This window comes from Cupressus sempervirens, chromosome 7 (genome assembly GCF_028749045.1).
Source record: "Cupressus sempervirens isolate cs-2001-9-10 chromosome 7, ASM2874904v1, whole genome shotgun sequence".
Taxonomy (NCBI): domain Eukaryota; kingdom Viridiplantae; phylum Streptophyta; class Pinopsida; order Cupressales; family Cupressaceae; genus Cupressus; species Cupressus sempervirens.
Window position 1 is genome coordinate 917,571,425 of NC_143124.1, and position 23,822 is coordinate 917,595,246.

Below are 23,822 nucleotides of genomic sequence, written 5' to 3' on the forward strand. Positions count from 1 at the left end.
TGTCAATGAAGATATCCAATTCATTATCCAAAATAGATTAAGAGTCACCATTACTAAAGTTATCATAGCTGATAAAATATTATGGGTCAAAATAAAGTAAGTGTCACTATTACTAAAGTTACCATAATTGATAAAATATCAAGAGTCAATTTAATGTAACTCATAATACATTACTCGGTAGCCTACCTAATTCATGAACTCAATTTAATTCTTTGTGTTCCTCAAGTCTATATATTGATGAATGTAGTGAGTGGAAGTATAGTAAACATAAGTTTTTGGTTTAGATTGTGCAAGAATTTTCGTTGGTTTATGTCTTTTATAAACATGACACCATCTATTGTTTCTTCACTGTCTGATCTTCAAATTAAAAGGAAGAATTTTAAAGTTGTACAACCAGAGAATATCAAAGAGAGAAGATCATTATTTTTGAGTAATTTTGATCAGCAAGTTATGCATTATGTTTAGAAATATGTGAACTTTTTCTTTGCTCCATCATTAATTCCATTTGACATTATAATTGGTGTACACACAAAAGCTCTTAGTAGAATTATGGTGGATTATGACTTCATGTGTGGGAGACTCATGTTTAATTCAGAGGAAAAGAGGTTTGAGATTGATTTTAATTCTGAAGGACTGACTCTTGCAATATGTGTGAGTGAGCTCAGTTTACAAGACTTGGGGAATCTCACCATGCCAAATCTTGCCTTGTCACAACTCTGCCTACCCTTAGATTCTTCAAATCCAACACTAGAAGATGGGCCTCTCATATCCTTTCAGGTAAGGTGACAAATATAGAAATGATGTTATAACTTGTATTGCATCTTTGGTTAATATTTGACTTTGTGTCTATTTTTCCTATGTAAGAATAGTTAAATATTTGATAGAATTTATATTGTGTCGTGGAATTAGTGAAATGAAATTATTCTTGAGAAGAGTATAAAATATTTGATGTAAATTATATTAAATGTTTGACTCGTGAAAATAAATTATCTTTAAAAGAGTTTTGTGAATGTTTTTTCTATCAATGTTCTGAATCATACTTTATTATTATTCTTGGTCAGAATAATGAAATATTAGATACAAATTAAATTATGTAATAAGCTTGCGAAATGATATTTCCTTAAGTAGAGTTAGCTAGCTTGAAACATAATTTGATAATATTAGTAATTAGATAGCAAATCTAATGATTTCTTTTTTTGTTATATTGTATGTTTCAATGAAATTTCTTCCCTCACTTCTTTTGTGAATAATAATGTATGGTATCATCTTTTAACTAGTGATTTATGCATTGATATTCATGATACATGTTGCAAGTTCAAGGGCTTGATGCTCTAATGTTCACTTTATGTGTTGGAAGTTCTAAGTTTATGTTCAAATTTCAAAAGGACATTCAATATGAAATCCTAAGTTGTGACTCTTTGTCTTCCATATAATTTATTAAAAAAATAGATTTCTAAGTTGTGATTCTTGAGCTTCTTAAGTAATTTGTAATGTGGTTCTTCAAAAAGAACTATTACCAGTCTTATTGTTATCTTGACAAGAGTTTGTGTCTATCTATGAACAAAGAATCTATAAGTAATTATCAATAAAGTGATTTATAATTTTGATGTAATGATTTTATATATTTGAATTGATATTTTATGTTTCCATCTACCCATATCAATTTTTTACCCTTCTTCTTACATGGATATATGTTATATTATCTTTTAATAAGTATTTATATATATACTAATGTTCACAATATGTACGTTGAAATGTAGGTAACTCGATTTAGATGTGGTGCCTTTGCTCTTGGAACCTCTGTAAATCATTATCTCATGGATGGGTTTGCCCTCCAAGAGTTTGCAAGAAATTTCACAAATATGGCTATGAAAGGAGAGCTAGCATTTGTTCCCATTATTGATCGAACTTGTTTGAAGGCTTGAACTTCTCTTCAAAATTGAGTATGAGCATGAGGAGTACATAAAGCCTTCCAAAACTACCCATTATATGATTATTTCCTCATTGTTGATGCAAAGTGATGAGGAGTAACTAGAAGAAAGTCTGTAATAGCCCATGATATGAGATGGAAAGAAGAATATACTAGAGAAATCTACAACAATGTCATCAGATGAATGAAAAAAACTTCAAATGTGAACAACACCATATGGCTTGAATCCAAACATTCACAACAAGCACATAGAGATGTTGCCTTAGCAAACATGTGTTTCTTCAACTCATAGCCTATTCCTGCAAATGGCCATGGGGAAAATATTGTACATTCCTCCTACCTGCTCTCCACCACACTCAAGCCACTTTACATGGTGTTCATGCAAGAAAGAGGCATTTCTTCCCAAATTGACTCCTAGAGGCTTTTGTGTGAGTCTGGTTTCCTGCAGCAATGACTTCTACACACAAAATAAATGCCACTGCTATTTTATTCAAAAAAATCAATAAATATGATATGCATCTCTAATCAATTTGTAGTGTGAATAGAAAATAAACTAAAGTAATAGGAAACCACCATGATACTATTTATTTCATCTATTCAGAGAAAAGTACAAATAATTCACAATATCACTCAATATTCTTGGCCTTCTTTCCACAAAAAAGAAAAAAAATCATACTCTCCTAGAGGTTTTGGAGAGAATATATAAACAAAGGTAAATAGTTAAAAACTATTTTTGGCAACCACTAGACCCGTAAAGGTTTTATCTAATCCTTTACTAAAGTGATAACAAAACATTAAAATATGCCCTAAAATTTAATAATAACAAAACATTAAAATACCCCCCAAAAACAATATTGTTTATAGCTACTCCTACAACATACCCTCGAGGGTAAATTTGTCTCAAGTCCTCTTGGAGACCAATTGTTGTAGATCCCCACCTTGCCTCAAAATTTCTAATTTCAGCAACCAAGTGGCTTTAGAATCTGGAAGGCCCTTCCACTTGACCAAGTGCTCTATGTGCACTTTGTGTCTTGTCCTCACGGCTTCTCTGCTATTGATGATGCACTCCATTTGTGGCTTCTCTTTAGAAAGAAATTCTTGAATCCACTCATTTGACTCATGTGTGGGTTTAGTAGTACCAATATCATCATTAGACCATTTATACAATATGAGATATGAGACATTAAAGATAGGTGAAATAGCTACATCTGGAGGCAATGCCACTTTGTAAGCATTTTCTCCATACTTTTCTAGAATTTCATATGGTCCATTCTTCTTCATCATCAACTTCATATGGCTACCCTAAGGTAACCGATGTTTTTTTAGGTGTACCATAACCAAATTCCCAACTTCGAACCACACATTCCTTCTCTTCAAGTCTACCTTAGCCTTCACCTTCAGGCTATTTTGTTGCAAAGTTTTCCTCATGTGCTCATGCACTTCCACCATTGCCTAAGAAAACTATTCTACATGTCCCCTCCTTTTTCCCAAATCATCCACATTCTTAAGTTTAGAAACTCCCCTTGGATGTCTCCAATACACAATTTCAAAAGGACTTATGCCCGTGCTATGATTCACCAAGTCATTATATGAAAACTCTTCCTAAGGTATGATGGCATCCCAACTACCTCCATGTTCTTGTGTGAAACATCTCAAAAGGTTTCCCAAGGCTCTATTAACCACCTTAGTTTGTCCATCCATTTGAGGATGATAGGCTGAACTGAAAGAAAAATTTGTGCCCAACTTCTTCCATAGGGTCCTCCAAAAGTGACCCACAAACTTGTTGTCCTTGTCAGAGACAATGCTCAATGGAAAACCATGAATATGAACTATTTCTTTAAAGAAAAATCTTGCAATATAACTAGCATAATCAGTGGTTTTACATGGAGTAAAGTGATCTATTTTGCTAAATCTATCAACAACCACAAAAAAATATCATAACCTATCTTTGTCCTTGGAAACCTCATCACAAAAATCCATACTCAAACACTCCCAATGTCTATTCAGTATGGGTAAAGGCTGATAAAGTCTAGCATTTGTTGAGACTCCCTTTTCCCTTTGACAAACAAGACAACCTTCCACAAACTTCTTGATGTTTGTTTGCATCTTGGGCCAATAATAAAATCTTTGTACTAACTCCAATGTCTTGTTGAGTCCAAAATGACCACCGAGACCTCTGCAATGTTTCTCTTTAATGACATTATCCTGCATAGAGCATTTGGAAATACATAGTTGGTTACCCTTAAACAACAGTCCATCTTGCACAATGAATTCAGAAAAATCAGAATGAAAACTATCTTTCAACTTAGTGCAAACCTCATATGCTTCACTGAAATCTCCATCTTCCACATACATTCCCTTCAATGCATCTACACCCATGCTTTGGAGTTGTACTTCTTGCATGGTTAGTACTCTCCTACTAAGTGCATCAACCACCTTATTGGCTTGTCCCTTCTTATGCTTGATTGTGAAGGTATAAGCCTGCAAACTCTCAACCTATTTCATGTGCCTATGGTTGAGTTTTTCCTATCCATTCAAGAAACTAAGAGCATGATTGTCAATATACACAATAAACTCCTTAGGCAGCAAATAGTGCCTCCATTTTTTCAATGCTTGGACTATGGCATAAAATTCTAGATCATAAGAAGAATATTTCTTCTTTGCTTCATTCAACTTCTTGCTGAAAAATGCAATGGGTCTACCTTCTTGATGGAGAACAACCCCTATTGCAAAGCCACTAGCATCACATTCTATTGTTAAAGCTTTATTAAAATCCAGTAAAACAAGAATAGGATACTTGGCTACCTTTTTCTTGAGTTCCTCAAAACTCTTATTTGTTGCACTATTCCATTCAAACTTCATTTTACCTCCTCCTTTGATGGTGTCTAAAATCGGTGCACAAATGTTGCTAAAGTTCCTTATGAAATTCTTGTAGAATGTGGCCAAGCCATGGAAAATTCAAACCTCTCCAAAAGCCTTTGATTTTTTCCAATTAATGATGCCCTCCACTTTAGATGGATCCATTTTCAGATCTCCCTTGGATATCACAAATCCAAGATACACCAACTCTTGTTTCCAAAAGTCGCATTTCTCGAAGTTCATCTTCAACTTTTGTTCCTATAGCCTTTACAAAACCATCTTCAAATGCTGCAAATGCTCTTCCTTAGTCTTGGTATACACCAAAACGTCATCAAGGTAGAAAACAACAAACTTCCTAATGAAGTCCTACAAAACTTCATTCATTAGTCGCATAAATGTACTAGGAGCATTAGATAAACCAAATAGCATAAGCAACCATTCATGCAACTCTTCATTAGTTTGAAAGGCCATCTTCCATTCATCCCCCTCTTGTATCCTTATTTTATGGTACTCACTTTTGAGATCTATTTTAGAAAAATATGAAGCTCCCCACAAACAATCCAACAAATCTTCTATTCTAGGAATAGGAAATCTATATCTTATATTTATCTTATTAATGACCCTAGAATCGATACACTACCACCACTTACCATCCTTCTTTGGAGCAAAATTGAGGGTATGACACATGGTCTAAGAATTTTTCTTACCAACCCCTTGTCAAGCAACTCTTGTATTTTCCTAGCAATCTCTTCATTCTGTTGCAGTGTCATCTTATATGTTGTCTTGTTGGGTAGCACTACTCCAAGAATAAAATCAATCTAGTGACTTATCTCTCTTATTAGTGGCAATGACTCAGGCATTACCTCAAAAATGATGTCCTTGTACTAGTTCAACAACTCTTTGACTTCTTTTGGGCATGTTGTTCTATGTTCCTTCTTCCTATCTTCCTTAGGCTTCAACACCAATGCATAGCTTATTCCATATTCTTCTTCAAGAGTATTAATGAAATATTCCTCACCTACCATCAACACACATGGTCCAACTTGACTAGCCCATTTCTCTTCTCCTTCAGAATTTAGTTTGTATGTTACACCATCTTTTTGGAAGCTATATAAATTCTTCTCACCATCATGGCATTCCTTCCTATCAAATTGCCAAGGTCTTCCCAGAAAGAGGTGGCAAGCATCCATGACTAAGATCACACAATATTTAATCGTTATATCCCCCTATATTGAACTCTACCCAAGCTTTCTCATTCACAACTTCCTGTTGTCCTTTGTTCAACCAACTAAACTTGTATGGACAAGAATGTGGAAGTCTCTCCAACTTCAATTTGTTTACGGCCTCAAGTGAGATGATATTATCCATGGAATTTGAATCAATTATCACCTTGCAAAAAATTCCTTTCACCTTGCATTGGACTTGAAAAAGAGCCCTCCTTTGCGAGGTATCTTCTTTTACTGGTTCTTTAAGAAGTGTGCTTCTTATCATGAGACTTTCTCCTTCAGCCTCTATCATCAACTGAACTTCTTGCACATAAGCGATCCTCCTTTCACCATTTTGAGAAGTAGATGCCCTTTGTGGACACTTATATTTTGGGTGCCCCATCTGACCACAATTATAGAACTTCATTCCTAAGAACCTGGATCCTCTACCTAATCCACCAGACCTTCCTCCATTAGATCCCTTTCCACTGTAGCCTCCTCTGCTACTTGAGTTAGCCGTTGACTTCTACACACAAAATAAATGCCACTACTATTTTATTCAAAAGAAACCAATAAATATGATATGCATCTCTAATCAATTTTCAGTGTGAATAGAAAATAAACTAAAGTAATAGAAAACCACCACAATATTATTTATTTCATCTATTCAGAGAAAAGTGCAAATAACTTCACAATATCACTCAATATTCTTAGCCTTCTTCCCATAGAAAAGAAAAAAAATATCATACTCTCCTAGAGGTTTTAGAGAGAATATATAAACAAAGGTAAATAGTTAAAAACTATTTTTGGCAACCACCAAACCTGTAAAGGTTTTATTTAATCCTTTACTAAAATGATAACAAAATATTAAAATATTCCCTAAAATTTAATAATAACAAAACATTAAAATACCCCCAAAAACAATATTGTGCATAACTACTCCTACAACTTGATTCCATACATTTTGGAAATAAGAAAATTAAGTTGCATTCAAGAGCTGAATTTCAAAACACTATCCTTAAATTGGAGGTTTTTTCTTTCTTTCTTTCTTTCTTTCAAATTTGTATTTTTTAAAGGGGATCATTTACATGATAAATTAGTAGGGGTTTAGAGCTAAGTCTTTTAAGTCATAAATAATACTCATTGCATGAAGTTTTCATTTATATGGAGTATTATGATTTTTTATTAAATATTAGGCTCATGATTTCTATATTATGATAGTTTATTCTCTAAAATGGGTAAATATTGAGATGTGTGGTCACATGGGAAAGCCAGAAGTGCACATTTGTATTTAATAAAACCAAGTAGACAATTTTAGGGATTAATAAATAAATTATCTACTTTTTAATGATTTAGATTATGTGCATTCTAGAGTTCTAGAGCCAAAGATTTCAGTTATCATTCTTACTTATTCCAATGATTGGAGCAATTAGAAGAAAGAAATTGAAATAGTCACCTTGATGTTTTAGATTATTTACATTAATAATATGGAACCTTCAATCAAACTTATTATTTTTAGTACATGATTGTATGTTAATGAATGATTAGATGAAAAATGATTTGTGGTATTTTATCAAGTACTAAATTGTCTTCATTTATTATGACCACTTGATCTCTAAAATGGGAGGTTAAGATAATTTTGCAATTTTAATCATAATCAATCTTTTCTTATAGATCATTGAAAGTTAACAATGATTAATAAGTTTGACATGTTTCAAGAAAATGTGTATTTTACCTATCTAAGTATTGTTATTCAATGTAAACTTTTTTGTTTATGTATTTGAAATTACCATGTTGTGTTTTAAATTGGAAATAAAGTTTACTATTGCGATTGAATACTCATGAGTGATGAGAAATGCAACATCTTTACATCTTTATTTCCTCATGATATGTTTAGTTGTGACAAATATAGTGTCTTTATTGCTTCATGATGCTATGGTGGCTTACCTCACTCACTTCTTGTGTGATATTTTTTCCTCTCTTTCTGAATATTATGATAAGATAGATATTGGAGTGTGATTTGAAATAACGATTTAAAAAGATAACATAGATAAACATAGTTGAACATTAAAAAAATATTGTTAATTTATAATTTCATATTAGTGTGTAGGTTGTCAAAATTTTCAATGTTATGTTCATTAGCTTGAATTGTGGAAACTTAATTTCTCACTCACTTAAGTCATTATTGTTTTGAGAAAAAAATCCTTTTCAGAAAGTGGGTATTTATACTCTTAAAAAAATTATATTTACTATTGGCTCATAGTTGCATGCACAAAAGCATGTGACTGCTAGTTTAATAGCTATCTATTAGTGTCGAGATCCTCAACTCTAACATTCCAAATATCTAATTATATAATTGTAGCAAAGCAAACCCATCAAATGCTACAATACCCAATGTATTCTATTTTATTTCCTTTGAATTTTGTCACTGCAGTACCAGACGTACCCTATTTTGTAAACATTAGATTCAACATTGCGTTAAACTTAAGTTATTTTTTAAAAAAATTCTCATTGTTGTTTTTTAGAAATTAGCATATGATTTCAGAAATAACAAGTAATCTATTGATTTTAGTTTTTTAAAAATGATTTAATTTAGTTTTTAAAATTATTTTAGTTTATTTTTTAAATTACTTTAGTTTTTATAATTTTTTTTTTTTTTTTTGCTCTTATTTTTATTCAGACAAATTTTTATGTTATTTTGCTATTAAATATTCATAATAGATTTTTACATGGAGGTTTTTTTATGATCATTTTACTTATATATGATAAATTGAATACAAATAAATAATATTTTTTACTTTATTTAAAATATTTATTATATTATATTTTACTTAAATTGAAAATTGGTTATAATTTAATCTATTCTCATTAAATTATATCGAAAAATAATTTTATTATTGAACACATATACTACTAGTTATAGCAGTAAGCATATTTGCAAACACTGATAACAAACTTATTCATTCAGCTTGAAATCACTTAAACATAATTTCTTAAAATATGGAAAAAGTTCACAAAGATGGATTGAGCCCCTAAAAAAGTTGATTTAGTGTTCCAATGATATAGAGAATACTCTAAATTTAAGGTATAAGCTTGCCTCCTTAGCCCTTATGCCTACACATTTGCATGCTACATAACATTTTTGCATATGATAAATTCTATACTATAGTGCATTATACTATTTTAAGTTGCGTATATTCAATAGAAAAGAAAAACATCAAATTTTGAATGCAAATGCACAAAAAAAATCAAATATATTCATTTTAATTTTTATTAGATTTTGCTATGGGAAAATTATATTTGCCTAGCTTATAGATTCATTAACTATCATAAAATACTCCCAAATCAATAATGTGTGGTTGTTACTTTTTCTAATGAAAATGAGTGAACATATAAATTTCATGGATTGGTGTTGAATTGGCAAGAACAATTAAGTTCTCAATTTATTCTCTACAATTAGGATTTAGAGCTCTTATTCAGATTTGATCACTACTATAGGGATATTGAATATAGATTTTATTATGATTGAGGTCAATTATTTTTACTTATTTTTCTCTATGTTTAATTATAGACATCAATTTTGTTGTTGCATCATTTTACATTGGAAGGTTAGATGGTTGGTTGTGTTGGAGTTGAGGAAAGCCAACTCCGAAGACGCCCAAGATCACCTGCATGCAAGAACCTATCAAAGAGAAGCCAAGAAGAGGAAGAGCATGGAGCAAGGGAAAAACCCTAAACGGACATGAGAGACCACATATTCAAACACAAGAAGAAATGTATTTACACTATGCACAATGTGATGAAAATACAATGAGAGAGCCCACTTATAAAGAGCTCATGGAAGCTTGTAGAACAAGCTGGAAGGTGGTAGAAGATAAGGATGACAACTCAACACACATCCACAAAAGGTGGAACATGCTAGAAGGGAACAAACTCCCGTGTTGTCAACAACTAACTACAACATGCATTAAATACTAAGTATTAAATAAATGCATTTACCTAAGTAAGCTTAAGTAATAGAATAAATAATTAATAATTAATTAATTATTTACTCTAACACCACTCCTTAAGTGCAACTTAGGGAAATGCCTTAAGCTCACAAAACTAAGATGAATGCAGAATGGGTCCCAGCAATGAGGCCATTTTAGGTACCCAAGTACAATGCAAGAAAATGCAACTTCTAAAAATGGGGAAAGAGAGAAAACCATGTGGGAAAAACCCTCCCCCAAAAAGAGGTAATCCTAGTGAAGAACTGAAGAAGCCTCCAACAAGGGAAAATGTCCCCTAAAAAAGGAACAAGGAGTGATCAATGCCGCAAATCTATCAAACTGCTAATCTAAAGAACCTCCATGGAAGAAGAAGGTACGAACCGAGCATGTCTATATGGTAGATGATCCATCTCACTGAAATGCATAGGTAGCCAGCCACTGCAATCGCCTTGTATATAGGATCAACCACTGAATACATAGTTCACACTATCAAACCATCAAAACACGGATGCATTAGAACAACAGGATAACGCCCCCTTAATGCAGACGGGGTGTGATGACAAGCAACTGAGAAGGTGGGCCATAGTCTCCTGCAGACGAACCAAGAATGACAAGAGAGGAAAATAGGTATAGACACCTATAAAGACACAGTCAAACTGACTCTACATGGGGCTAATGTCATGGAAGGGACACTTACTTGACAAAGGGAGATTGCCTCAAACAGCAAACAACAATCCCCCCATGGTGCTTTATAAAAAATAGTGCATGTACAATTGACTCAAAACAACGTTCATGACTCCTAGAATGCAAAAGTGGCACTTTATCTTAGTGTGATACATTAAAGTGCTTCAAAATGATAGCTACAATGATGAAAACTGAAAATGAGCTGCAACAAAAGAAAGTATAGCCAAAAACAAAGGAAACCATGCTAGGAAAATGATCCTCGGGCCTAAAACACTCAAAATATCCACCATGTAGCTAAAACTATGATAGAAAGAGCATGGGCCAAAAATGAAAAAAAAAGGACTATATTTCTGAAAAGGTGATAAAACCAGCGTTCCAAAAATATAAAGTTTTCAAAAAATAGGCATGGGATGTAAAAGATATGCTTGCCAGAGTCAAAAACACAACTACAAAATTTAACTAAAAAAAAGGCAACAAAAAATAATCAAAACCTAAAAATACCTACACCAAAGTCTCCATCTCAGAACTAGCTTTTCGACACTTCTTTCAGATTGGAAAAATACCTTCGTATGCAAAAGTTATGGCCAAAAAACCACAGGTAGGTCCAAAAGTGACCCTGGAGATGTGCAAGAGGGATGATGCGCTGACATCACGCTGATGTCATGATGACATCAGCAAACTACTGGTTTAAAATTGATGGCCACATGGTCGTACCGAAAAAAAAGAAAGCCACGTGGAAGTGCCACGTGGATGCCACATGGTGAAGTGGATGATGTGGCAGGGGCCACGTGGCAAAATGCCACATGGTAGACCTACCACATGTCAATCATAAATTGACTGCTCGAGCTACCAATTGCGCAAACTACGATACTGACTATACTCCAAAGCTAATGACGTAGAGTTAACACTTGTGCGTCCCTCCTGGCACTGAGTCTGCAAGGAGCAGGGTGGCGATGGAGGACCAGGGCGAAGACGTCGGTGGCTATGGCCATAGGTAGAGGAGCAGAGTGGTGCAAACGGGCATCACTGCCAGCAGCGCAAAGTGGAGATACCGGTGGGGTGGCGCAGGAGGGTTGCACCGGGAAGGCAGCCAGGTTGCAACCTTTCTACGGTAGACAGTGGTTTTGAGGTGGCCGCCGAGTGGCACTTCGACGCTGCTACGACGGTCACTTTAAAAAAAAAAAAAAATTTGAACCTGCGTCTGTACAGTTCGTACGACAGTGACTTGGAGGCTTCAAAAATTCTTCAAAAATGCCCTGTGTCCAAAATCGAAAAGCTTTATATGAATCCTGACTGCAAACGACCTTTCGAATCCAATGGCGGTTTCTATTTGGGCTGAAAATGCTCTGAAAAATTTCTCTACCCCTTATTTGAAGAAAAATTGCACAAACAAACTAGGGTTTATGACTTTAAATCATGGATTCAAAAATCCGTTGAACAAGAAGCAACAAGAAGGCTCAGATACCATGTTGGAGTTGAGGAAATCCAACTCTGAAGACGCCCAAGATCACCTACATGCGAGAACCTATCAAAAAGAAGCCAAGAAGAGGAAGAGCATGGAGCAAGGGAAAAACCCTAAACGAACATGAGAGACCACATATTCAAACACAAGAAGAAATGTATTTACAATATGCACAATGTGATGAAAATGCAATGAGAGAGCCCGCTTATAAAGAGCTCATGGAAGCTTGTAGAACAAGTTGGAAGGTGGTAGAAGATAAGGATGACAACTCAGCACACATCCACAAAAGGTGGAACATGCTAGAAGGGAACAATCTCCCGTGTTGTCAACAACTAACCACAACATGCATTAAATAATAAGTATTAAATAAATGCATTTACCTAAGTAAGCTTAAGTAATAGAATAAATAATTAATTATTTACTCTAATAGGTTGAGAAGCATTATCTACACAAGGAAAGTGATCTCTTCATAATCTATTAGTTTTATCCATCATTTTTTTGCTAACTTTAGAAATATTTTAGCAAGGAGGCCTTTTACTGAGTCCATTTCTACACACAGCTAAGAACAAGTTAAGCTTTCCTAGTTGATTGTTTTCTTTAAAATGTTATGGTATTTTTCCAAGTTATTACGACTGGACTTGAAGAAATTAACTTCCCAAAATTGTAGAAGGAATTAAGGTAGAAATAGGTGGAGGAGAATCTATTAGTTTGATGATCAAATGAAGGAAGCCATGACTTTATACATAGGAAATATCCTTGAATAACCATGGACTAGTATTGAGAATCAAATCCTTACCTTGGGAATCACATTACAAAATGACAAACCATTTAACAAATGGATAGATATTGATCTCTAATTGTACTTTTTTTCTTCTTCCCTTTTTTGCTAATCCATAGGTAGTGGTGAGAGTAATTTGTTAATGCACTACTTTTCATCATTGAGATTCCTAGAAGTGATCATCTTTGGCATTTCTTCTTTAACCTCCACATCTCTAAACCTTCTATATGAAATTCAGACACCATTGATGTGGACCTTTACGTGGAATTTACTATTACCAAATTCCTAGAGGGAGAGTTTGAGAAGGAAGGACACACATGAGGGTCTTTGTGAGATGGAGTCATCATATATATATATATATATATATATATATATATATATATATATATATATATATATATATATACATGAAAACATACACATGGAGTTGAGTACATAATGTAATGATGAAAAAGTGGTATTGTTAATTGTTTCATGGAGGTTTAAATTTTGTGAAAGATGAAGAGAGGAATAAGAAGAAGAAGATGATGAGAGATAGCAGTGAAGATGTCAAAGGAGAATAGAAAGAATATGGGCTTAAAGAAGATAGAAGAGGTGGTGGTGGTAGTTGTGGTGGCTATGGATACTATAATTCATGTGGTAGTGTACATTATGATGTTGAGGTAATGATAGCTATAATTATTTTGGTCATAGGAGATGAACATGGTGGATGATGTTACAATTCTGAACTTTTGATGGAGGGTGGAAAAGTGGTGGTGGTTATGGATGTAGTGACCATGGTGGAAAAGATTATGGTGGTAAAAATAATTATGTGTAAGAGGGGTAAAATGGTCATGCATTAATATTAGGATTGAGGCTTCCTAATTATAGTCTCATCTGAAGCAAGGGTTGGGTTATAAATCTTTGCAGTTTACCAATCAAACAAATTATATTAAATATATAATATAACATATTGTATTAATATAAAATGTTATCATATATAATTTTAGTGGCTCAAATTTGTACCTTAATTTAAATTACCATTAAATATTAACCCCAACTTAATCTAAAAATCAAAATCTACATCTTCGACCTACACTCACTCACTATGCCTCCTAATTGTCAGCTTTGGAATCTTGACCGCATGAACTGTTGAGCACATGATGTGTGGAAATATTCATGCAACATGAACTTTTCAAAAAATATGTAGATTTTTAGAGTTTCAAAGGATTATAAACTATCACTTTTCATAATGTAAAGTCAAAATTTATCACTGACCAATGCCTATTTTGAATTGATTCAATATCTCTTTTTTGGGGCATTTAGTTGGTCTTCTAGATTCTACTCTTCACAATCCTTCAATCTCTTTCATATCCATTAGGGGAAATGAGTCAGTTGTTTCCCATGTATGCATTACTGCCACATCCACTCCCCTAATTACTAATACTCCCCCAATTGTAGGTATCTCTAAGTCTTTTTGCCTATTAGTGTCAAACACTTAGTCGTATATAAGGCAGAGTTAGTCAGTCATCACTGTGACTGAGTTACTCTATATAGGCTGAGTCATATAAATACTTGTAAATAATAATGTATAAGTTGATCTCTATAGGAGCTAAGAAAGTCTTTGGTTGCTGAGTACTTTTACTATAAGTTATGTATAGTGAATATCAAGTAGACAAAGCACATAGTTGCTCAGTCATATAGAAGGAGTCAAGTTTAGTTAAGATCAAGCAAAAATAGGAAGAATGGTTATGATTGAGCATTAGAGACAATATTATTGGAATTAACAATGGGAAAGTAAACTCTAAGAGGGTGGTGGTGAATCAACACTTCAAAAATTTAACCATAAAACATTCACCATACATCCATCTCATAATTTGCGTGTAAATCAAAATAAAAAACTAAACATGTTAATTCATAGCGTGAAAAAAATAAAACATAACATAGTAAACTTCTTACCCATAAACCCTCCAATGAGAAGGTAAAACTAGAGTGGGGATGAGAACCACAATTCTTCACTAATGCAGTTGTAAAGTGCATCCAATGAAGGTTACAATTGTTTGATCATAAACTATGATCTACCCTATGAAAGGTCTACCCTATTAAATGCTTACAAAGACTATTAAGTCTTACCATATTAAAGAATTTCAACACCCTATTAGAAGTGTGCTTGGTTAGAGGACTTCAACTTACAATAAAGTAAGCACCTTGTTAAAGGATTTACAAAAGCCTACTAAGACTACTCGGTTAAGAGATTTTCACTGATTTTCCTATTAAAATGTTTCAACCTTGATCCTTTGGTTAGCACCTCTCTGCTACATACCAGATCTCCTCTTTCCTAATGTATACTTGATCCTCCTAATCATATGTATCATTATGTCCTTTAACTACTTTCCTTTATTCTCTCTAACTGATTGTGTAATTCATAACATGATCATAACCTCCATAGTCAACATGAATGCTCTCTTTGTACTTAGCATTCTCCCTTCTCTTCTCATCTACACATTGAAAACCCTTGAGGGTTTTCCCTCCTTAAGAAGACTTAGGTGAGGTAGGGTTAGGTAGGAACCAACAATTTTGATTCACCCATTTTGTCACTTAGTGTATATGAGAAATATGTTAGCAAGAAATACTAATCTATTAAGAGAACAAAGCATTAACTAGCATAAAAATCATAACATATATGAGAGACAAAGTGAAACTCTCAAATGAGAATATGAGCTATAGAATGGCTCTCCCAATGAGGATGGTCACTTGATTTAGGGATGAGTCTATTTGCTTAGATTTGTTATGTATGCTCAAGGTTCTCAAAACTAGCTTCAACGGAGATGGAAAATGACAAATTGGTAGCTTTGTGAGCTCTCAATTTGGCATCATAAGGGTATGGTTAAGGGCTTTGGTTTCTCAAACTAGCATTATAACTTTAACTCAAGGATTGTGATGAAATGTCTTGGGAGGGGATTCAATTTATAGGCAAAGGGCTTGAGGGTTTGAGGGCTAAGATGCAAGGATGGGGAAATGGTTATGGAGGGCTTAGATTGCATGAGAGGAGAGCACATGGATTGTGCTTCCTTATAGTCAATCAGGGAGTGACACATGTCACAAGGTGAGTGGATAGAGGAAAAGGCAAGGATGAGTCAACAAAGGAGGCTCAAAGGATAATATCTTCATAAAGACCCTCATCAATAGCTTGTAAGAGTAATGAATGGGCTTGTAAGAGTCTTTATGGCCTTTGTAAGAGCATTAATTGTTAGGTGGTTGGGATATTTTGGAAGGAGTTGAGATTGTTGACTTTTCTTGGCTTAGAAAAGTCTTAAGCTTGCTTAGAGGATGTGACAACATTAGGCGGTGGATTAGGCTTGGGTTTAGGATTAGATTAGGGATGTTAGAGATGTGCAAGTGGATGGCATTCAATGAGGGTTGGTGAGTTAGTGGCTAAGCTTGGTTAGTATGGGTGGATGGGGCGGATTAGGCTAAAAAGAGGGTCAGGATAGTTTAGGGGTTATTAGATTTGAGGGCTTTATTTATCAAATAGATTTATTTAATAAATGAGGGTTTTGGAATTAGATAGAAGAATAGGATTAATTAATAAAGAATGGGTTATTTGATTTATCAATTAGGACTATAGATGATTAATTAAATTAATCAGCTAGAGGATGGCAAAGGATTAATTAAATAAGAATTTAATTAATGATGCCTTTAGAGATGGCTAAATTAGATTACCAAAGCGGTGTAATCAAATTTAGGTGTGTACGTTTTGCCCCTCTTTGACATAGTGTTGAGACAACACTATTTCAAAGAAGGTCAAATGAAGACGACACAAGGAAGATGTTTTAGCAACAAGGTTGCCCTAGTCTTGGATAAGAAGAGGAGAGACTAGAATTAAATGATGCCTCCTCAAGAAGATGGTGGAGAGAGAAAGTGAGGCTCGACGACTTCTTGAAAAATACAAGAATATGGGATGAGCAGGGAGACGCAGGTTGGCAAAAGAGAAGGGGCTGAATTAGCTCAAACTCTCACTATGGGAGAATGATAAAGGGAGGAATCAAAGGCACAAGAGGAAGCAAGCTTAAGACTTTAGGGAAGGTGAAGGATGGAGTAGAGCACTATAAAAAGGAATCCAAGATAGTGAGATGGATGATGGGATGAAAAAGCTGATGCAACAAGGTTTCAAAGAGTCAGATTGGCGGAAGATGGGTTTTGGAGATCTCTAGGACTAGGATTGTGGATCTCGAAAGATTAGGTTTGGTGGATTGATTGGATTGGATTGGTGGATCCCGAAGACTAGGATTGTGGATCCCTAAAGCTAAAAGTGAAGATTGATTCAAAGAGATACTGATGCATAAGTTGGGGTAGGAGAGACAGATGCTAGATATGGATGGGGGATAATGGAGATGAAAGGAAACCATTGAAGCTTTTTGAGTGGGGGGATACTTCAAAGAGAAGTACCACCATAAAGTTGAGCACTAGATTTTCTATAGGACTATTGGTTAATTGCCAAGGTTACCAAGAACATCAAGGCCTTTTCACCAACTGTCCAGAGGATTGGCAAACTGACTCAAAAAAAACACGCAAGGATTGCCCCAGCATCACACATGAATCTCAAAAGAATCAGAGTGGAATTGACACTAGGTAACCCACAAGCAAAAAAGAAAAACAAACAAAAGACCTGATCAAGACCTTATGCTTAGATTGCCCCATTCGTAGTATACATGATATGGAAGATCGTGGCAACTTTGAGGAGGGAACAAAAAGATTTTTTGGAAAAGATACTTCAAGACCCAAAAGGGAAGATTCCAAATCAAAAGAAAGTGAAAATCCAAAAGAGAACTATTTGCCAATGAGATGGGTGGGAGGAGGTACTAACAGACCAAAATCAAACATGAGGAAAGCTATATCTTGCAAGGATCTATCGAAGAGCACCTAAGCTGATGGATCTGGATGAGTGATGCATTTGGCAAGTTGAACTAAGAAAAATAACACTTTGGTGATAGGAGATCTAGCTAAAGGATGCATTGGAATAGCTAACCAAGGGTTGTGTGATGTGTGCAAGATGCTGATCAAGGAGGAACTGACATGAAAATTGGATAGATACAATGGTACTAAGCTAAAGAGGATGTACAAGCTGACAGACCAAGATAGGTTACAAATGTACAAGGTTGTTCATGTTTTGGTTTTGTGAGATGGAAATGTTTGTGAAGGGTGGGATGTTTGTAATAGTTGATAGGTGAATAGGTAGATGGTGTGTGAAAAGCTTAAGTAAAAATGGGGTTCTTTGTGTGCATGTGATAGGATACAAGCTAGGATACAAGATTATTTACAAGCTAGAATATGGTACAAGCTTTGGACAAGATTTGGATATACAAGGTATGGTACAAGATTTACAAGGTATAAGACAAGCTTTGGTACAAGAGTTACAAGCTGAGGTACAAGATTTACAAGCAGTATAGGAGGTATTTACAAGCTTCATCAGATTTTTGGATATTTGGTTGGAACACCAAGGCAACAAGCAGGTGTGCTATGGGATGGTGGGTGAATAGGTGAGGGAAGAGATAGTGATAGATAATGGATTAGTCTTAGTACACAAGGTGCTTGAATTACCTGGTTTTCACCAAGGTACCTATCCAAGGCACTTGAATTGCCAAATTTTCATCATTGGATGCTTATTTCTCTTTACTATTTTTTTTTGTATTTTTCAAAAGCTGGATATACCAAGGATCTTCAAGCATAGAACTTCTTGAGATGAATGATGTTAGTAGGATCATTCAAGAGTTCTTCTTTTGGTGTAGATAGCTGATAGGCTCCAGAGCCAAAGGATGTGGTGACAATATAAGGACCAAGCCATGTAGGTTCAAACTTGCCTTTCTTTTCTCGGTCTGCTTGGACTTTCATGTTTTCTTTGAGGACCATGTCACCCAGCTGAAAGTGTCGTGGAGGCACCTTCTTGTTGAAATTCTTTTTGAGATGAGTTTGATAGACTGTGAGATGATCATAGGCTTTTTGTCGCTTCTTGTCTAAGAGATCTAGCTGGGTGAGCCAAGCTACTCTGTATTCTTCATTTGATATTTGCCCTTGCAAAGATATGCACTAGGAGGGAAGTTCAACCTCTATAGGTAGTACCACTTCAGCACCATAGACTAAGGAGTATTGAGTTGTGCTTGTGGATGTGCGGAAGGAAGTTTGATAGGCTCATAGGGCTGGATTTATTTGTATGTGCTAATCACGGCCAGAATCATTGACAACTTTCTTTAAGATTTTGAGGAGGGTTTTGTTAGTTACCTCTTCCTAGCCGTTACCTTGTGGGAAATATGGGCTAGAAAAGTGGTGATGGATGTGGAGGGAAGTGCATAATTCCTCCATGTTGAGATTTTTAAAGTTACCTCTGTGGTCGGTGAAGATGGTGGATGGGATGCTGAAGCGACAAACAATGTGGTACAACATGAACTTGGTGACCTGAACTCCTGTAGCTGAGACTAGGGGGACTGCTTCCATCCACTTAGTGAAATAGTCTGTAGCTATTATTACCCATTTATGTTCATCAGATGAGAGGGGTGTGATAGTTCCAACTAGATCAAGGTCCCTATAAGCGAAAGGCCAAGGTGGTGCAATAGGCTGTAGATCCTGTGCTGGAGCGTGCACAACATTTGCGTGCTACTGACATGGGAGATACTTTCTGACAAAGTCATAGGAGTCTTCTTCAATGGTAGGCCAATAGTAGCCTGCTCTAAGGATTTTTCGTGCTAGGAAAATACCACTTGTGTGGGCACTGCAAAGTTCAAAGTGTACTTCTTTTAACACCATCATAGCCTCATTTTCATCTAAACATCAAGAGAGAGTATCATGATAACCCCAAAAATATAGGGTATTTGCTATGATAACATAGCGGGATGATTTTGGAATGAAGTTTTGGCGTTGAGTACGTGTGAGGTGAGGGGATATGATACCATTGTTAAGATAAGTTTAAATCTCATGGTACCAAGGGGATTGGGGACCGACCAAGATGCAAACACAGTTTGAATCCTCATTCACATAGGCAGGTGTGAGGAGTTGCTCGACTAAAAACTCATACTGTGTAGCTACTTGGGGAATTTCCAAGAGCAAGCCGATAATAGCCATAGTATATGTTGCTTTCTTCTGGATTCAAGGCACTTGTGTAAACTGAAGCTTTGTAAAATGATGGGTTAGCTGATCAACTAGCTCTTTGTAGGGTAATTGCTTTTCATCTTTGGTTTGATATTCATTTAGGGCTTGCTTGATGATGAGCTGAGAATCATCAAAGATTTGTAACTCAGTGATGTTCCATTTTGCAACTATCTTTAATCTTGCTATGAGAGCCTCATATTTAGCTATATTGTTGGTGCTAGGGAATTGTAGCTTGAAGGCTTTTGGAATGTAATCTCCTTGAGGTGTGACCAAAAATATTCTTGCCCTTGATCTACGAGATGTGTATGAACCATCAAAATAAAGTTTCCATGTAGGTTTTTCTTCAATTAGATAGATATGCTCATCTAGAAATTCTATGATCAAAGGATAAGCATCTATTAGAGGTGCATTAGTTAGGTGATCTGCTATAGCTTGCCCTTTGATTTCCTTTCTATCCACATACTGGATGTCAAATTCACTAAGGAGCATAACCCATTTGGCCAAACGGCCTGTAAGTGCTATTCCGGAGAGCATATACTTGAGAGGGTCGATCTTGGAGACTAGTTGGATGGTATGACTTAGCATGTAATGGCGAAGCTTTTGAGTTGAGAAAACAACTGCCAAATGAGCTTTTTCCATAGGAGTGTAATTGAGTTCATAACCAATTAGGGTTCTACTAATGTAGTAGATGGCTCTTTCTCTGCCCTAGTCATCGTGTTGTGCTAGAGGTGCCCCTAGAGCAGTAGGTGTTGCTGATATGTACAAAATCAGGGGACAACCAGGAACTGGTGGAACCAAGATAGGGGGATTGGTGAGATACTACTTGATTTGATCGAAGTTGCATTGACATAAAGGATCCCACTTGAAGTTTTCATCCTTCTTTAGTAAATGTGTAAATGGCATACACTTATCTACAAGCTAGGGGATGAAGCGCCGGATGGATTGAAGCTTTCCCTAAAGAGAGAAAAGCTATCATAGTGTTTGGGGAGGAGGCATGTCTAAGATAGCCTTGACCTTCTTGAGATCGATCTTTATACCTCGTTTAGAAACTATAAAGCCTAGAAGCTTGCCAGATGTGACCCCAAAGACACACTTCTTGGGATTCAGCATGAGATGATATTTGGCTAACTTATCAAAGACTTTCTCTAGGTCAGCAAGATGATCCATGAAGGTATGAGATTTGACCAAGATATCATCCACATAATCCTCCAAAATGCTATGGATGAGATCATGAAAAATGGCTGTCATAGCTCTTTGATAGGTAGCCCCAACATTCTTTAGGCCAAAAGGCATCATGTTGTAGCAAAAGGTTCTCCAAGGGGTAGTGAATGCTGTTTTATGCTAATCCTCTTCTGCAATCTTGATTTGATTGTACTGAGAAAATCCATCCATGAGGGACAAAATTTCATGTCCAGCTGTAAGATCTACAATCATATCTATGTTGGGCAAGGGAAAATCATCTTTTGGACAAGCTTTGTTAAGATCTCTAAAATCAGTGCAGATTCTGATGTCACTGGAAGGTTTAGTGACGGGGACCATGTTGGAGATCCACTTTGAGTAGTTGATAGGTCAGATAACCTTAGCAGCTAACATTCTTTCTAATTTAACTTTGACCAGTAATGCCACCTTAGGGTGCATTTTTCTAAGCTTTTGTCTGACAGGCTTGATCTTTGGATCGACTGCAAGATGATGAACTACAAGCTTTGGATCAAGTCCTGGCATGTCCTGATATGACCATGCAAATTGGCCAATGTTCTCTCTTAAGACCTCAAAGAGGAGGTCAGCTTGGCCTTGTGATAGGGATGCAACAATGTGAACAAATCTAGGGATCTCTAAAGAATCGATGTTGACTTCTCTAGTATCCTCAATTAGAATAGAAGACACCTCTGGTCGATTATCTTGAGGAGGCAGTGCTAAATCCTCATGTTCTGCTTCTGGTTGTGGATTTTCTTGCTGAGGGGTTCTCTTTGCTACCTTAGCTAGTCTCAAATTTGCCTTAGTTCCAATTTTTGGTGTATCGAAACTAGGTTGGGGATTTTCTCCAAAATACCCCTTGGGATCTAGCTTATAGATATATGCTGAGTCTGGCTTTTTTTTCTTCTGAGGCATTTCAGCTCCAATGAATCTTAGAAGTGCTTCCTCTGATGTGAACTCATCAATGTGTATGATGCTTAGTTGGTCCCAATCTATGAGTTGTGGATGGGCGAGTGGTACATCAATGAGGTGGATGGATAGTTCTTGGAGAATAGAGTCTCCGAGGAAGATTTGGTCTAGGATATCATCGTAGGCTCTCTTTTCAACTTCCTCAAGAATGTCTTCAATTTTGACAAGGTTGAGGTGAATGTTCAAAAAAGCATGACCGTTCTCATTGGTGCCCCCAGTTGTGGGTATGCCAAAGCCAAGACTTGACTTTGATTCCCACTTGTGTGCGTCGATAGGGCACTACATGCCTCTTTCTTCTTGTCCTAGACCACCACCTTGATAGTTCCATTTTTCAGTGATGAGCTTATGTTCTTGAGAATACTTTTGGCTGAGGTGATCAAGGTGTGCTTGATTTTTTGGAGGTGCATCCTTATGTAACCAATTGTTGATATTTGGAGTGAGCACCTCATGAAGAGGGAGTTTGAGGATACAAAGGTTGTTGGGCCAAACTGTTTGTATCGAGGAGGTAGAATCTCCTTAGCTTTGTGATATGTCAGTCATCCATGGGCATGTGGATCAAGTGGATGCCACATGGGGAAGTGGATGATGTGGCAGGGGCCACGTGGCAGACCTACCACATGTCAATCTTAAACTGACTGCTCGGGCTGCCAATTGCGCAGACTATGATACTGACTGTACTCCAAAGCTAATGATGCATAGTTGACACTTGTGCGTCCCTGCTGGCACTAAGTTTGCAAGGAGCAGGGTGGCGATGGAGGACCAAGGCGAAGACATCGGTGGCTATGGCCATAGGCAGAGGGGCAGAGTGGTGCAAACGGGCATCACTGCCAGCAGTGCAAAGCGGAGATACCGGTGGGGCGGTGCAGGAGGGTTGCACCAAGAAGGCAGCCGGGCCGCAGCCTTTCTACGGTAGACGGTGGTTTTGAGATGGCCAATGAGTGGCACTTCGGCGCTGCTACGGTGGTCACTTTTAAAATAAAAAAAAATTCGACCCTGCGTCTGTACAGTTCGTACGACAATGACTTGGAGGCTTCAAAAATTCTTCAAAAATGCCCTGTGTCCAAAATCAAAAAGCTTTATATGAATCCTGACTACAAACGGCCTTTCGAATCCAATGGCGGTTTCTATTTGGGCTGAAAATACTCTGAAAAATTTCTCTACCCCTGATTTGAAGAAAAATTGCACAAACAAACTAGGGTTTGTGACTTCAAATCACAGATTCAAAAATCCTCTGAACAAGAAGTAGCAGGAAGGCTCAGATACCATGTTGGAGTTGAGGAAAGCCAACTCTTAAGATGCCCAAGATCACCTACATGCGAGAACCTATCAAAAAGAAGCCAAGAAGAGGAAGAGCATGGAGCAAGAGAAAAACCCTAAACGAACATGAGAGACCACATATTCAAACACAAGAAGAAATGTATTTACAATATGCACAATGTGATGAAAATACAATGAGAGAGCCCGCTTATAAAGAGCTCATGGAAGCTTGTAGAACAAGTTGGAAGGTGGTAGAAGATAAGGATGACAACTCAGCACACATCCACAAAAGGTGGAACATGCTAGAAGGGAACAATCTCTCGTGTTGTCAACAACTAACCACAACATGCATTAAATAATAAGTATTAAATAA

General features: G+C 36.1%; 1 pseudogene; it reads left to right on the forward strand.

Annotated features, from left to right (window-relative positions):
- Window positions 1-324: 324 nt before the first annotated feature.
- LOC149550525 (acyltransferase GLAUCE-like) lies at window positions 325-23,105 on the forward strand (annotated as a pseudogene).
- The last annotated feature ends 717 nt before the right edge of the window (window positions 23,106-23,822 follow it).